We start from the raw sequence: 9753 nt of genomic DNA, 5'->3' as shown, positions 1-9753 counted from the left end.
GACAGAATATTTTAATTAGTCTGATATGTGCTGTGTGGTGTACTCTAGTGGAGAGAGCAGAGGCTGTGAGACAGGAAAGTTGGATTCTGTTTCAGACTGCCACTGGCTGTCTATGGGCCAGATTGTGACCTCCTTATTCCCGTTGTGAGCAGCTTCTCCCAGGAGTAGTCCCACTGGGTATGTCTGCACTGTTGAGTTAACCCAGGCTTTTACTTGGGTGTTTCCCCTAAGCCCCCTCCTGTCCACACAGAAAAACCTCTTAGGCTTGGTCTACACTAAACCCCCAAATCGAACTAAGGTACGCAACTTCAGCTACGTGAATAACGTAGCTGAAGTTCGAAGTACCTTAGTTCGAACTTACCTCGGTCCACACGTGGCAGGCAGGCTCCCCCGTCGACTCCGCGGTACTCCTCTCGCTGAGCTGGAGTACCGCAGTCGACGGCGAGCACTTCCGGGTTCGACTTATCGCGTCCAGACAAGACGCGATAAGTCGAACCCAGAAGTTCGATTGCCAGCCACCGAACTAGCGGCTGGGTATAGACGTACCCTTAGGCTGGTAACCTGCCTATTTTGTAGTAAAGAGGCAGTCTGAACCACCTGCATGCTGATAGCCCTCCAGTGCCTTCCCACACTTCTTCTGCCTGTGTGCCCAGAAGGAGAGACAAGTTTGCCCACAATTTGCAGCTCAGCTTAATGCTTCACAAAGAACCACGGAACAGGCCTCCAGAAATCCTAGTGACACATACACACGGATGAGCGCAGCACCAGTGAGGACAGAGTAACTCGAGTGTGGCTTTGCAGTGTGGCTGCTCATACCTAGGTTAACCTGGGTGCTCAGACCTGGATGCTGATCATCTGCATTAACTCTGCAGTGAAGACATATCTATTGACAAAGAGGTTCACAATCTTGCAGTGTGTGTGTGAGAGAGACTTTGGATAAATCAATTCCATTCCTGGTGTCTCAGTTTCCCCACCTTTAAAGTGGGGATAATACTTATCCTTCCCTTTGAGAGCCTCACTGGGAAAGGGCAATGGAAATGGTAAGTATTATTTGATATTATTTTTACAGTTAGTAATCTGTTTTGTTTCTGCCTAAGGTTTTTTAAATTATTATTATTATTTGTTTGGTTTGATGAGAGAACATGCCTGTTGCAGGAGAAAAAACAAATCCTTAAACTATAAAGTTTTCCCAGTGTTCTTTCAGATGCATGAGATGATACTAACAGCAAAATCAGACTGCTTAAAACATGGGGGTATCCACAGTGCTGTCTGATCGTGAGAAGATGATTGGTTTAGAATGCAGGTAATTTGTTTGCTGAATGGCAACATGTTTTCCTGATTGTGTCTCTTTCATATCATCTGTCTGGCCTGCCTAATACATACATAGATCATAATAAACACCTATCATTTTTCATCTTCAAACAGCTTTACTGACATTAGCTAATTAAGCCTCACCACAGAGCTATGAGGTAGTTAAGTTGTTATTATCCCCGTTTTATCGATAGAGAAACAGACACAGAGAGATTAAGCATCTTTCCCATAGCCATGAGGGAGTCAGTGTCAGAGCTGAGATTGTAGAGGTGGATACATTATGACCAATGCCTGTCATAACCCATCCAAAAAATTACAGAGGATGATACATATTTTGACAGTATCTCGAAATCAGGGAGGATTGGTTCTGGCTCAAACATGGTGCTAGCTGAGGGAGAATTTGTTCCAGTGGACTTGTTTGTCAAGTTTGCGGTGGTCCTGTTCACCTCCTCTTCCAAAGATGGCTGTTGCTGGATAGCCATCAAAAAAGAAAATGACTCACCTGCTGCCGGTCAATTTGCTCTTGGAGACCCAGTGTGTTATATCCATTATGGGTGTCGTTCTACATTGTACTGGAAAGCAGTAGTCATGATTGTTCAGGAACTCTTATTTCACAAATGGTGGACATCATTTATCTGACATGTCACTACAATAAAGTAATGTGGGACATTTAGCTCCATCAAAACTGCACCTTCTCCATTAAAAATAAACTTTGCATATGTGTAAGCTGCCAGGCATCAAAATTATTCTGAAGTTACTTGCAATGATCTTATAAGACTTGTCATATCAGCATCTCAACAGGAATTAAAATCCACTAAAACAGGAGGGCTAAGACAGTTTTGTGTAAAAGGTTGCAGTTGCAAGTAACTTCAGAATAATTTTGATGCCTGGCAGCGTACGCGTATGCAAAGTTTTCATACTTGAACAAGCTATGCATAGTAAGACGTCTTTATTAAAAAGAAGTGCAGGGGAGCCTCAAGAATATACTGTAAGCCGGCAACTGTCTCACTGTCCATGTCAAATATACACCACCGAAGGAAAAAGTGAGGCTTTCCTGTGTGGAAAATAGGTGTTACCTGACACCAGGAAGCTGATATTTAAAGCCAGCTTCCAAATTTGCACTCAGAAATTTGTGCCTGCAATTAATTGCAGATGCAATTTTGCAGGCAGAATTAATTCCTTGAAGAAATGTTGGCAGTTAGACATGTCCTGATTTTCAGGTGAAATTAGGATTTATGAATACTTTATGTTGGCCTAGTTATTGGGGTGTTTCCTGTATGACTATATTGATTTAACTCAACAGGAGTCTGTCTAGAAAAACAGGTAGCAAGGAAAAAATAGCTCTAGATAAGCAAACATTTAAGAGTTGAGGCCAGAACTATTAGCTTTTATGATTTTGCCTATTCTCCAGCAAACCTACAAAACTGGTTTGGACCAGAACAGGAAAAGGCACCCTAACACAGAAGGACAAAAGAACTTTGACAGGGTTAAAAAGACCTTCTCTCAAGAGAGAGGCAGTGATCATTCAGGGGAGATAGTCTGAGAAACAGGACCCCAATGGGGGTGTCTGAAGAAGCTAGCCCTGCCTAAGTTAGCATCAGGGGATGGTAAATCTTTAGGTAAGATAGATGTATGTATGATGTTGATTTAAAATCCTATTTATCTAAAAGCTTTGTTCTTACGGCTAAAATAAATGATACTTTTGTTTTAAGAAGGCAGTCTGATCACTGTATTCCATGGTCACAGACTCTCGAAGGGAAGAACTGGAGGTGCCTGAACTCAGTTGGACTATCAGGGTGAGAACAATTGATATACAGGGCTCAGTCGAGGAGTGGGAGAATTGCAAAATTCCAGCCTCAGACAAGTAAAGGCATAAGACCTAACACCTGAAGATGTGCCCTCAGAGGTACCAGAAAGGGGCCCCAGGTGCAGTTAACCCTGTAGTTATGACGTATCTATTTTGAGACATAGTTGAGTCTTCTGTTTGATAATATGATTCATCATGGCACCATGTGCTGGACAATCAGTGGGGGTCATTCATGGAATAAGATACTGTTCCACATGAGCACAGGTATCAGAATCTGGCCCTTTAAAAGTTCAACAAAGTTAAAAAAATTGTAATGTGAGATTTTAAAACGATAAAAACAGTTTATGAAATCAACAAAAGGCTCATGAAATCCCCATCCACTGAGTTTATTTGGATTTTAATGTTTGCTTTTTTTCCCTCCATTGTTTGGGATACCCTTTTAGACGTTTGAAAATGATTATTTTCCCCTACCAATTTTGTATTCTTTCCATTTAGGAATCATTGATTTGCCCCATCCCTGATGCTCTGAATACAGCTGAGATTAATACAGCTGTTTTGTTTAACTGCCACTTCAATTTTATAAAATGCCTTATCAGACCATAGCATCTGTGTTTGTGCCCCAGCACCTCTGATTGATGCCAACACATTTCTGAGAAAAGAAGTCTTTAATTAGTTAATTTCTGGCTCAGAGACAGCATGAGGAGCACAAGTGTTTTTGTTTGTGGCACAAGGCTAGCAGCTAGTGTTGTTTTTATTTTAAAAAAAAAGCTTTCTTGGTGATAGAGTAGTAGATTTTATAACAAACAAATTAGGAATGTGGCAGGCTTGGAGGATTGCTATTGTGACACACAGCCTTTTTCCACTAGAGTATTCATTCTAATTTGATCCAGGTTGGCTGACAATCATTGCCATCAAATGACTGTTTCATAGCCTGTGTGAAAATAATTGCTTATTACAGTGTTGTTCCTAGTGGACCATTGTCCACATCACAAAAACCACTATGATAATGGGTACCTTTTCTGGCAGTCTCAGTAGCAAAGCCAAGGATTCAGGGCCCTATTCTGTTTCCATGGAAGTCGGTGGAAAACTTACACTGACTTCTGTAGGAGCAGGAGCAGGCAATAAATGAGCCTTAACTACCTCCTTCCTGCCTGTAGAAGTGATCTCTTTATGCCAAAGGGCATTAGGGTGCTTCAGTTCCTGCCAGTTCTACACCATCCTGGGGTTAAACAGAGACTTGTCTCCAGGGTTGTAAATCTGGCAACTTTTCTTTACAAATAAAAAATTAAAAACTCAAGCAAACAAACTAGATATTTAAGGCCAGATTTTTAAAGGGATTTAGACACCTAAACAGGCAGATAGGCACCTAAGACCATCAGGAGGTGCCACTGCCATTTTCACAGCCACAGCTCAGGCACTACTTAACCCTCCTAGGTGCCTAAGTCCCCTGGGCACCTACATTTCCACCATTCAACATTGTCAAAGCTGCCTTAGCTCTGACGCTGCCCCACAGATAACAAGCTGCTCGGAGCTTTAGCTCAAGCCAAGGCCCTGAAGTGGAATTTTTAAACTAAGTAGGGAAACACGTATCTCGCCAGAGGGGCCCAGTCCTTATGCATGATCTGAATATGCCTAACATCTGATACGTTAGACTCTGCAGCAGCAGCCGCCACCAACAATAGGTGAAGGGACAACACAAACAATTATTAAGGCCCTAAAATGGGTGCAAGCCCACCCACACCTGAAGGCCCCTCCCTCAGCCTAAGGGGGGAGGCCAGGGCTGTCATCAGTCAGATGGGACAGGGCTGTCATCGGTTGGGACAAGGCAAGGCCATCATTGGTTGGTAGCAACAGGGGCTGTCATCAGTCAGTTGGAGCAGGGCTGTTATTGTTCGGTCGGTTGGGATGGGGCTGTCATCGATTGGGATGGGCCTGTAATCGGTCAGGGTGGAGCTGTTGTCAGTTGGGGCAGGGTGGGGCTGTCGTTGGTTGGGATGAGGTGTCATTGGTTGGTTGGGGTGGGACTGTCGTGGGTTGGGACAGGGCTGTCATCGGTCACTCGGAATGGGGCTGTCGTCAGTCAGTTGGGATGGGGTGTCGTGGGTCGGAGAAAGGCTATTGTTGGTCAGGGTGGGGTGAGGCTATCATGGATCATTTTCAATGGGACTGTTGTCGGTCTGAATGGGGCTGTTTCAGTCAGGGAGGGGATGTCATCAGTCAGAAGGGATGGGGCTGTTGTCAGTCTGGGCGGGGATGCCATCAGTTGGAAGGGGTGGGGCTGTTGTTGGTCGGGGTGGGGCTGTCATCAGTTGATTGGAGCTGGCCTGTCGTCTTTCAGTTGGAGCAGGTTGGGGAAGGGCTGTCCGTGGTTGGTCGGGGAAGGGCTGTTGTTGGTTGATGGAGCAACTTGGGGCAGGGCTGTTGTCGGTTAATTGGAGTAGGGCGGGCCTGTCGTCAGTCAATCGGAACTGGTCAGGGTAACGCTGTCCTTGCTTGGTCAGGGTGACGCTGTTGTTGGTGGGTCTGAGCAGGTTGGGGTGGGGGAGCCCTTGGTCAGTCAGGGCAGGGCTGTTGTCGGCCGAATTGTGGAAGTCAATGAATGGCTATGCAGGTGGTGTCAGAGACAAGGCTTTGGATTCTTTGACCATGGGACGGTGTTCCAAGAAGGAGTGCTAGGCAGAGACGGGCTCCACCTAACAAAGAGAGGGAAGAGCATCTTCTCAAGCAGGCTGGCTAACCTAGTGAGGAGGGCTTTAAACTAGGTTCACCGGGGGAAGGAGACCAAAGCCCTGAGGTAAGTGGGGAAATGGGATACCAGGAGGAAGCACGAGCAGCACAAGATGGGAGGACTCCTGCCTCCTACTGAGAAAGCAGGACAATCAGCGAGTTATCTTAAGTGCCTATACACAAATGCAAGAAGCCTGGGAAACAAGCAGGGATAACTGGAAGTCCTGGCACAGTCAAGGAATTATGATGTGATTGGAATAACAGAGACTTGGTGGGATAACTCACATGACTGGAGTACTGTCATGGATGGATATAAACTGTTCAGGAAAGACAGGCAGGGCAGAAAAGGTGGGGGAGTTGCATTGTATGTAAGAGAGCAGTATGACTGCTCAGAGCTCCAGTATGAAACTGCAGAAAAACCTGAGAGTCTCTGGATTAAGTTTAGAAGTGTGAGCAACAAGGGTGAGAGTCTGCTATAGACCACCAGACCAGGGGGATGAGGTGGACAAGGCTTTCTTCTGGCAACTAACAGAAGTTACTAGATCACAGGCCCTGGTTCTCATGGGGGACTTCAATCACCCTGATATCTGCTGGGAGAGCAATACAGCGGTGCACAGACAATCCAGGAAGTTTTTGGGAAGTGTAGGAGACAAATTCCTGGTGCAAGTGCTGGAGGAACCAACTAGGGGCAGAGCTCTTCTTGACCTGCTGCTCACAAACAGGGAAGAATTAGTAGGGGAAGCAAAAGTGGATGGGAACCTGGGAGGCAGTGACCATGAGATGGTCGAGTTCAGGATCCTGACACAAGGAAGAAAGGAGAGCAGCAGAATACAGACCCGGACTTCAGAAAAGCAGACTTTGACTCCCTCAGGGAACTGATGGGCAGGATCCCCTGGGAGAATAACATGAGGGGGAAAGGAGTCCAGGAGAGCTGGCTGTATTTTAAAGAATCCTTATTGAGGTTGCAGGAACAAATCATCCCGATGTGTAGAAAGAATAGTAAATACGGCAAGCAACCAGTTTGGCTTAACAGTGAAATCCTTGCTGATCTTAAACACAAAAAAGAAGCTTACAAGAAGTGGAAGATTGGACAAATGACCAGGGAGGGGTATAAAAGTATTGCTCAGTCATGCAGGAATGAAATCAGGAAGGCCAAATCACACTTGGAGTTGCAGCTAGCAAGAGATGTTAAGAGTAACAAGAAGGGTTTCTTCAGATATGTTAGCAACAAGAAGAAAGTCAAGGAAAGTGTGGGCCCCTTACTGAATGAGGGAGGCAACATAGTGACAGAGGATGTGGAAAAAGCTAATGTACTCAACGCTTTTTTTGCCTCTGTCTTCACGAACATGGTCAGCTCCCAGACTGCTGCACTGGGCAGCACAGCATGGGGAGGAGGTGACCAGACCTCTGTGGAGAAAGAAGTGGTTCAGGACTATTTAGTAAAGCTGGATAAGCACAAGTCCATGGGGCCGGATGCACTGCATCCGAGGGTGCTAAAGGAGTTGGCGGATGTGATTGCAGAGCCATTGGCCATTATCTTTGAAAACTCATGGCGATCGGGGGAGGTCCCGAATGACAGGAAAAAGGCTAATATAGTGCCCATCTTTAAAAAAGGGAAGAAGGAGGATCCGGGAAACTACAGGACAGTCAGCCTCACCTCAGTCCCTGGAAAAATCATGAGCAGGTCCTCAAGGAATCAATTCTGATGCACTTAGAGGAGAGGAAAGTGATCAGGAACAGTCAGCATGGATTCACCAAGGAGAAGTCATGCCTGACTAACCTAATTGCCTTCTATGACGAGATAATTGGCTCTGTGGATGAGGGGAAAGCAGTGGACGTGTTATTCCTTGACTTTAGCAAAGCTTTTGATACGGTCTCCCACAGTATTCTTGCCAGCAAGTTAAAGAAGTATGGGCTGGATGAATGGACTATAAGGTGGATAGAAAGCTGGCTAGATCGTCGGGCTCAACGGGTAGTGATCAATGGCTCCATGTCTAGTTGGCAACCAGTATCAAGCGGAGTGCCCCAAGGGTCGGACCTGGGGCTAGTTTTGTTCAATATCTTCATTAATAATCTGGAGGATGGCGTGGACTGCACCCTCAGCAAGTTTGCAGATGACACTAAACTGGGAGGAATGGTAGATACGCTGGAGGGTAGGGATAGGATAAAGCAGGACCTAGACAAATTAGAGGATTGGGCCAAAAGAAATCTGATGAGATTCAACAAGGACAAGTGCAGAGTCCTGCACTTAGGATGGAAGAATCCCATGCACTACTACAGCGTAGGGACTGAGTGGCTAGGCGGCAGTTCTGCAGAAAAGGACCTGGGGTTACAGTGGACGAGAAGCTGGATATGAGTCAACAGTGTGCCCTTGTTGCCACGAAGGCTAATGGCATTTTGGGCTGTATAAGTAGGGGCATTACCAGCAGATCTAGGGACGTGATCATTCCCGTCTATTCGGCATTGGTGTGGCCTCATCTGGAGTACTGTGTCCAGTTTGGGGCCCCACACTAGAAGAAGGATGTGGAGGGCAACAAAAATGATTGGGGGCTGGAGCACATGACTTATGAGGAGAGGCTGGAGGAATTGGGATTGTTTAGTCTGCAGAAGAGAAGAATGAGGGGGGATTTGATAGGTGCTTTCAACTACCTGAAAGGGGGTTCCAAAGAGGATGGATCTAGACTGTTTTCAGTGGTACCAGATGACAGAACAAGGAGTAATGGTCTCAAGTTGCAGTGGGGAAGGTTTAGGTTGGATATTAGGAAAAACTTTTTCACTAGGAGGGTGGTGAAGCACTGGAATGGGTTACTTACAGTGATGAGCTGCCAAAATCTTAACAACCGGTTCCCTCCTCCCCACCCAACGAGGGGGTCGTGGTCTGCCCCCGCCCCCCGGGACTCCTGCCCCATCCAACCCCCCCGCATTCCTTGACACATACACCCTGGACACCTGCCCCATCCACCCCCCTTCCCTGTCCCCTGACTGTCCCCCACCGCCCCATCCAACCCCTCCTCTCATTCCTGATGCCCCCCCCGGGACCCCTGCCCCATTCCTGATGCCCGCCCTCCTCTCATTCCTGATGCCCCCCCGGAACCCCTGCCCCATCCAACTACCCCTTCTCTCTGTCCCCTGACTGCCCCTGGAACTCCCGCCCCTGACTGCCTCCCACCGCCCCATCCAACCCCTGCTCCTTCCTGACTGCCCCCCAGGACCCTTGCCCCCATTCAATCCCCCTGTTCCCTGCCCTCTGACCACCCCGAACTCCCCTGCCCTCTATCCAACACCCCTCCCTGCTCCCTTACCGCACTGCCTGGAGGTGGCTGGTGGCGCAACAGCTGCGCCGCGGGGCCGGGCCGGAGCCGCTCAGCCGGGGCGGGGCTGGAGCCGGGGCTGGGGCCGGGGCAGGTCGGCCAGGGCCAGGGCGGAGCAGGTCAGCCAGGCCGCGCCACCACGCAGCGCCTCCCTGGAACCCTCCTCGCGCCCCCCCTCCGCCCCCCAGCTCATCTGCGTGAAGCCGCCACTTGCTTCTCAGCCCTCCCAGGCTTCCCACGTGAACAGCTGATTCGTGGGAAGCGTCGGAGGGGGAGGAGAAGAGGGATGGAGCGTTCAGGGGAGGAGGCGGAGGTGAGCTGGGGCCGGGGGCGGGGCGGAGAGCTGCCGGAGCTTTACCGGTTGTTAAATTTAAAAGCCCTTTTAGAACCAGTTGTCCCACACAGTTCTAAAGGGGCTTCTAAATTTAACAACCGGTTCCCGCGAACCAGTGCGAACCGGCTCCAGCTCACCACTGGTTACTTAGGGAGGTGGTGGAATCTCCTTCTTCAGAGGTTTTTAAAGTCAGGCTTGACAAAGCCCTGACTGGGATGATTTAGTTGGGGATTGGTCCTGCTTTGGGCAGGGGATTGGACTAG

The sequence above is a fragment of the Trachemys scripta genome, chromosome 2 (assembly GCF_013100865.1).
Source record: "Trachemys scripta elegans isolate TJP31775 chromosome 2, CAS_Tse_1.0, whole genome shotgun sequence".
NCBI lineage: Eukaryota > Metazoa > Chordata > Testudines > Emydidae > Trachemys > Trachemys scripta.
This window is presented reverse-complemented; position numbering follows the sequence as displayed.